Source organism: Muntiacus reevesi, chromosome 1, assembly GCF_963930625.1.
Source record: "Muntiacus reevesi chromosome 1, mMunRee1.1, whole genome shotgun sequence".
In the NCBI taxonomy this organism is placed as follows: Eukaryota; Metazoa; Chordata; class Mammalia; order Artiodactyla; family Cervidae; genus Muntiacus; species Muntiacus reevesi.
In genome coordinates, this window is record NC_089249.1 from 274664431 (window position 1) to 274672571 (window position 8141).

General features: G+C 42.7%; 1 pseudogene; it reads right to left on the minus strand.

Moving 5' to 3' along the window:
- Positions 1-1665: 1665 nt before the first annotated feature.
- LOC136169132 (proline-rich protein PRCC pseudogene) lies at positions 1666-3108 on the minus strand (annotated as a pseudogene).
- Positions 3109-8141: the final 5033 nt, after the last annotated feature.

The following is an 8141-nucleotide window of genomic DNA, read 5'->3' on the forward strand; positions in this document are numbered from 1 at the left end:
TATAGAAAATTTTGAGAAGCTATGTGGATAAAGACAATTTGGCCTTAATAAATAATTTAATTGAATCAAATAAAGAAATTAATTTTAGTTGAGAGTATAATTACTTCAAGCTTTACGTCTGTGAGATTTTTTGCATTTTGAGAATCTGTTCTTTTCCCCACAAATTCTGGTCATGTTAATGTAGTTATGGTTGCAAATATGCGTTGTCATTCCTCTTTTATTTATTGGCATTTGGGTTTCAGTTCAGGTAGGGAGAGCTGAAGAGAGATCCCTTCCTTGTGGGTCTCAGTTCTTGGTCAGGACCCAAAGAAGAATTTGAGGTCTTCCCTGTGGGAAAAACGAGTTCCTAGAAGAAATAACAGAAAGAAGCCCTCCATCAAGGTAGAGGTGTGCCAAGACAAGAAAGGCATAGGCACTGGAATGATGAGGTATGGAGTTTTCAAGACAGGGCATTTAGATATTCATCTAGGTGGGCATAAACTGACAGTTTTGATTGACATTTGCAAGTTACATAACAGCGATTCTGTTATGGAGCAATTATGCTCTATTGAGCCTGTCTTTCCCATAATTCAGTCTGTTGTAATCAGATGTATGTTTGTGTGTATAGAATAAGCTTATGAACTCTTAATAGGGTCCTAGCTGTCTAACGTCACTTAAGGACACAGCTGTCCATCAAGGCTGTCTGTGCGCAAAGAGGACCTCCCTGTGGTTAGTCTGTGGCCACGATGCACCTTGGGTTCATGGGCCACAGTTGGAAAAGTCTCTGTGGTTATTTTGTAGCATATCTGTGAGCTCTCTTGGGCCTCACTGGAGCAGGTCTGAGCTGGGTTTAGCATCAGCTTGAGTCTTTTTCAACTAGGCCACCCCTTGTTGCTCATGCCTAACTTCCTACCTAACAATAATAGTAGAACATAGCCAGATTTACTGTCAAGTGCTTTGTAAATCTATATAGCATTAAGTAGTCCTCAAATAATTCAATATAAAGTATTCTACAAGTTAAGTACTACCTATCAAGTACCTACTATCATGACATGTTAAGACCTGATTCCTATCCTTATTACAGAAAAGTAGACATGTGCATACATAACTCCCATAAAGTATTAAAAGTATGTGATGTCACAGAGGTACTGTAAAGTTGTATGATTCTTTAGAGTAGACAGCATGTGGTTTCACTCGAAGTATTAATAAAAAAGTTCATGGATCAAAGATAGCTTTATGGAGGGAGAAAGTTTGAACTGGAGGTTGAAGGATAGAATAAGCTTACATCTGGGAAATAGAAGAATGAGCGGTGGAGAAATTTTTTTTTTCTGTTGGACTGAATATTTTATTTCAACAGACATGCCTGGTTTAAAAAAAAAAAAAAAAAAAAAAAGGGGAGGGGTTCAACATATCATCACACCCAACAGGGAGCAAAACTCCCATCCAAGAACTCAGAGCCCCTTCTGAGGCATCACTTGAGTCTTTGCCAGCTCCAAGACAGAAAGGAGCTGAATTTTCTAACTTTTGTTAAGAAAAATCTATCAAATATGTTCATTCTCGCAGAGACGAGGGCTGGGTCCTCAGGGAAAGAGATCCTAGGCTTGGATCAGCTGGGGTCCCAGAGATGAAGCTGGGGGCCGAGCCAGCTGGGCTGCAGGAGATCCAGAGGCAGTCAGGTGCAGAGCCCTAGAATCCGTATTTGGCTTGGGTCTGCCGGCGGCTGAGCTTGTTCTCCGACCAGGTGTTCTTCAGTTCCAGCTCCCGCTCCTTAGCCTGATCAATCAGATAAGTAATCTGGTGTTTCCGCCGCTGCTGGCCTGTTGGCTGCTCACCTTTCTTTTTGCTGAATCACTTCATGGTTTTCTCTTCTGTCAATGACTTGGTCATCACCTTTGATCTCCACAAAGTTGATCTCCTCCTTCCCTCGGTTCCTTTTGCCCTGAAGCTGCTTAAATGCTCCGTCATCGATGAAGGACGCATCTGGGGCAATTTCCTGGGTGGGGGGAGCAGAGCCGGGTCCTGTGCGGGATAGTAGCCACCACTGTAATAATCCTGATAGTAAGCTCCAGCGGCATTGGCATCGCCATATGTGGAAAACTGACTGTAGCCGTAGTCATCCCCAGGCTCAGGCATCCAAGGGGCCCCGCTTGAGCCTGCTGCCGTCTTGAATGCCGAGGGGGCATTGGCTGCATCGTCCTGGGAGGCCGGCTCCGGTTCTGCGCCTGGAGGCAGCTCTTCTGGGACAGTGGGAACGGGGTAAGGCTATGGCTCGACTCCAGGCGGCTCGGCCTTCGCGGGGAGGGAGAAAAAGCTCTCAGGGGCTACTTCCTCATCGCTGTCGTCCTCCTCCTGCGGGATCTGCCTCGTCCCCGGCAGGGCAGCACTCTGGGCGGCAGCCTTGACAGCTGAGGGCGATGGGGTGGTGGTTGCGGCGCCCACAGCGGGGGCGAGAGAAGAGGACCCGGGCTTAGAAGCTTGCCTGGAGGGCTTAGTGTCAGAGGAGCCACGCGAGGGTTTCCCGGAGGAGGCACGGGCCGGGCAACCTGTTCGTCTCTGTCACTGTCAGGTTTTTAGGCTGGGGAAGCACGGCGGACACACCAGTCCCCTCACGGGATCCCTGAAGGGCAGTTTTCTTCTCTGTGGGTTCATCTTGCTCAGAATCTGAATCCCCTTGTGCAGCTCTGGCGCCGCCATCTCCACCGGCTCTGTCGTCGTCTTTGGCTTCGGAAGCCCCGGCGGGGCCCGGCACCTCGGATAGTGGGGGGCAGACTGAGGCCAGGCCTCGGGGCAGGGCAGCCCCAATCCGAGCCCATCCCCACCCAACTCCCGCCGCTTCAGCCGGGCACACGCCCGGAGGTGCGGGGAAGGCTCCCAGGCCGAGGACAAGGGGGAGGAGGCTGGAGCCGGGGTCGCTGGTGGGTGGGGCAGCCGCAGCGGCGGGGGAAAGGCTGGGGCCTGCATCTGGGGGGGCGGAGGCAGCAAGGCCGGGCCCTAGGGTGCGGGAAGAGGAGGGAACAAGCCCCCTGCAGTGGGCCCAGGTGTAGGGCCCGCCGCCGCCTCCTCCTCCGGCTCCGGCTCAGCCTCAGCCGGCTCACTTTCATCGCTGCGGGCGTAAGCAACCAGCGACATGGCGCCGCCCGCCTTTGGGGCGCCCTTGCCGGCAGACAGACCTACGTGAGACCGGGGATGTCCCGAGGCCTAGTGTGCCCCCCATCCCCACTCGGCGGGGAGGGGAACCAAAAAGGCCGCCTTCTCCGTACTCTAGGGCTGGCCCGGGCATGCCCATGCCCATAGTTGATTGCCACCGAATAAGGCTTCCCTCTTCACTTAAGCTCCTAGTCCGGGGCAACTACACACAGCTAATGTGAATTTTATTTATTTTTATTTTTATTTTTTTTTAGGGCTTAAGTTTATTTTTATTTTTTATTAATTTTTTTTTTATTTTTCAGTGGGTTTTGTCATACATTGATATGAATCATAAAGGAAAGCATGTGATCAAAACAAAGAAGTTAGAAACTTGTTTGGCAAGAATTTAGAGTTTTCTGGAGTACAGTGATAATATCTCTGGAAAGGTAAGAGAAGATTGAAACATGGGTGCCCTAACGAAGACTACTGATGGTCTCTAAACTATTGAATTGACCTGAGTTTTTCGAAACTTTCCTGTGTATAAACAGACTTACATGACACCCATCTCTACATGTCTAAAGTCTGACTTGCAGGATGATAAAGTAGGTGCACAGAAAACCATGCGATGAGCAGGCTAACACACGTTCTAAGAGGCACACACTTCACTGATTAAATTCATGCTTTTATTGTCACAACACTTTCGGAGATTAATACTTCCCTACTTTAGATTTAACTTCCCATTAACAAATTCTGTTCTCTACCGTGTAATTGTATAACTCTGATTGATTTAACAGTGCTTTAAAAATTAGCATTGTTTCATAGCAGAGCTGGCAAAAATACAAAAGGTTTTGTATCCTTGATGACCAGAAACTGTGCGCTGTCTCATTCCTAAAAGACAAACAGTGGGAAGTACTTCCAGCTGTCATGAAATAATTGTGTTTTTGGAGGTACTGTTGTCAAGGTGAGGTTGTCTAGAATTATTTTGCTAGGTTCTCATTTTGAGTGAGTCGCTTTAATAACCATCATTATGGAAGCAAAATATAATTACAAATAATGATTGTTTTAGAAGTACAAATTGAGCAGAATCAGCTAATGGCCAGTTTCTATTCAAGTTGCAGTTTGTATTTCTCATTTTATGACAAAATATTACTGGAAAGAGAATGAAAAGCAAACACTGCATTTCTACAATCTTATATTTTAAGTCAAAAGTAAAAATTGTAGACCGCCTGAATGAGACTTTTAACTAATAGCTGTCCAGAAGCAAAGATGTACATTAAGAGAATTATCACATTAAGTATGGAGTGTATGACAAAGGACAAGAATTTTTGAAACGTTGACATATACGACTGTCTGGATTATACTTGCTTAACATTTCATGTTACAACTAAAAATTATTGATGAAAATAACATTAAGATTTTTACTAACTAGTACTAAGATTTTTACTAACTAGTACTAGTTTCTTGTCTTTCATTAGCTCCAAATGACTCAACCTCCCTTCATCACCCTCTGTCCTTCTGTCTTTCATATTTTAAAGACATCTTGCCAAGTCTCCATACTTCATATGCTATGACTGACTTTTCTGGAACATATCGAATCTTTGTTTATCTTGCAGGAGAGCTTTATTCACCACTGGCCCGGTGTCAGTGTAGACAGTGTGCAGCTGAAGGTGTGAACAGTTCTAGTGTAATATCGGGGTCTCAGGAGAAGCCCTTCATAGTAGACCTGAGGACAGCGTCACCCCGCCTCAGGCATTCCTCTTCCTCTATTTCTGTCTCTGGTTCAGCCTTCTAACCCCCACTGTTCATTCTCCTAGTAACACCTGCTCTGAGAGCTTCTGAGATGAAAATGAGCTTATTTGATAAATGTTCATTTTCTCCTAACTTAAGAATATAAGGAAACTTTCTGGGCTCATACCCAGTAAAGTATTCTCCTTTTGTTTTTGAATCATTCCTGACAAACTATACTTTTCAACTCAATTAGCCCCGTATTGCAATTCATATTTTTTTTTTTCTCAGAGAGAACTAATGTTCACAGCATGTTTTTCCAATCGGTATGTTTTAATTTTATTGCAGTAAAATATACATGATATAAGATTGAGCTTTCGATCTGTTTTAAGCATAGCAATCTATTTTTAAGGAATATCTGTGATGGGAGCTTAGGGAAGGTGAATCATCTTAAAATCCCATAGTGAGCAGGTTTCAGAGAAAGAATCTGCAACAATTAAGTGGCTCAGTTTTTCAGCATTTTCCCCCCCCTTTCTCTCTCTTTTTTTTTTTTCTTCTTGCTATCATCCAAATCTTGTGGCATGTACAGGTAGCTGTGACTCTTCCACAGCCCCCATATACTTCTTCCGTTCCACATTTGCTTACAGGTCTGAGTTCCTCCAAATTTGGAAACACAGGCTTTCTTTGGTTCTGTTTTGGCTTATGGGGCTTCTGCCTCCTAAACCCCAGTCATGAAGGTAATGACATTTCACGAGGGAATGGGGGGTGATTTACTTCAAATTGTGATGACACTCTACTTCCTGGTGTCCTCATAAAGATTAGTTAGTCAGGATAATGTGGTTGATCATCATGTTCAGATGTGATGTGTGTTTTAATTTTGGCATTTATTAGTGTGTGATAATTCATGTTCCATTTTTTTTTCTCTGCCTCGATTTCCTCATTTACAAAATGAGCATAATCATGACTGATCTCATTTTATAGAGAAGATCATTCATCTCTACCAGTTCCTTATTCCTGTCTACCAATCTTGCTACATTTCTCTGGCCCATTTAGTTCTCCACACTTCTAGATGACTATTTCATTCTTTTATTTCTCTTGTCAAACATCCAACACTTTCCCCCTCATCTACATTAACAACTCTCATCTTTGCTTCCTACCTTCCTAAGAACAATGAGAAGAAAATTTCAGCACCCTCCTACCATCATGTAAACTCTCCCTCACTGGTATTTGTGCTCTTGTACTTTGCCTTCTCGCATATGAATGTGAAAGAATTCTCTGCTCTTCACAGAGGCCAACTCTTTCATTTCTGCACCAGATCCCTTCCCTCTCTGCTACTGAAGGACATCTCTTCAGATTTTTTCTTTTTCTTTTGCATAATTATGCATTTATTTCTCCCTTATCAACTGAAACATTCCCATCAATAAACACACAGGCTCTTTTTCTTCTACTTCAATAAAATCCTCTCCTGAAACCACTGTCTCTCTCCAGCCACTATCCTATTTCTTTCCTTCTTAAAAGAGTTTTCTATAGTTACTCTTTCCATAAATTACCTCCTATTTACTGAGCCACTCTACCAAAATTATGCTCACAAAGCTACCAATCACCTATGTGTTAAGAAATCTTTCAGTCGGTTTCTCTTCTATATTCTCTGGTTTTCCCTCTATTCCACTGGCTTCCTTTGTTGAGTATTCTGCTTATTCCTCTCTATCCTTCCAACACTGGCCAAGGTACAATCCTTGGACCTTTTCCCTTTTCTATATATATACAATCCCTGTTGCGCTCATCCAGTTTCATGGTTCATTAAGAATCATCTATTTACTAACAACTTCCAAATTTACATCTTCAGCTTTGATCTCCCCCTGAAAATCCAGGCTTATGTCTGCAGCTGCTTACTTGATATTACACTTGGCTGCTTAACTGGCATCCCAACTTAACACATCAAAAAGTAAACTTCTGATAGTCTCGCTGTAGTCTTTCCATTTCAATAAATTTTAATTCCCTCTTTCCAGGTGCTCAGGCTAAATTCAACTCCTTTCTTTCCCTCACATCTGACATTCAAAAGCTCATTAAAATCTTACTGTCTCTGCCTTCCATCCAGTAAAAGACCATGTCTCAGCACCCCCATAGTCATGAGGCCACTGGCCCAAGCCACCGTTTGCCCTCAGATGAATCATCACAATACCTCCCTATCTCATCTCCCTGCTTCCATCTCTTTAGCAATTATGATGAGAAATCTTTGCAGTCAAAAATACAATGAATGCGATGTTTAGCTGTCACCTTAAGAGAAAAAGTAACATTGTCTAATTTTCAAATAGCTCTTCTTATAAAAACTATTTGAAGCAGTTATTTATCAGTTTATATATATACATTTATTTATTTCTATATTTAATTTTTCCTTTTTATGTTTTTAACTACCTGTAATATTGCATGAATAATTATGCCAATATGTATTTTCAAGTTGTTGTTGATGTTTATTCAGTCTAAATTCACAGAGGTGAATCTTCTGGGTCAAAAGGTAAAGGTTAATGTACTTTTGTTAGATACTGCCAAAATCCTCTTTAGTTTGAGATGTGTTTGAGCACCCATTGCGCACACATTCACACACAGACTATGCGCAGTCGAGAAGGTGGGAAGTGAGAAACTGAACCTTAGTAGAGGGGAGCTTGGTGGGCCACAGTTAAAAGGTCACAAAGAGTCAGACATGGCTAAGCATGCACGCATGTATAGTTTAACTTGCATTTATCTGATTAAGAATTATAGCTACTTGTGAATTATAGTACTAGGTTTTTAAATTTTGTTTTTGTTTTAAAATACCTTTGGGAGTCAGCCTAAAAGATGAACTCCAACAATATTACTTTTTTTGGTATTTTGTCCTTATGTAGTACCCTTCTATACTGAAACAAGGCTTACCCTTATGATCAAAAGAATACTAGATATGGAGTAGTAGTTCTGAGAATAAACTATAAAAGCCATGCCAGTTTCTATCTTGAATCCCTGCTCTTTTCACTCTGGGAGAATCCTATAGCCATGCTATGAAAAGACTCAAGTTGTATATCAAGAACGATTGAGGTCTCCCATCAGTAATTAACACTAACTCCAAGCCCATGGAAGTGAGTCACCCAGAATCAACTCATTCAGCCTTCAGATAACTGCAGCCCTGGCTGATATCTGAATATAACCTCATGAAAGATTTAAGTCAGAAATGTCCAGCCACTTTTTCCTAGTATTGGTTCCCTATGGAGTGTTTTCCCCCAGTTTCTGTTTGAAAATGTCTTTCATTTGTCAATGTCCTGAAGGGTATTTCCCACCGG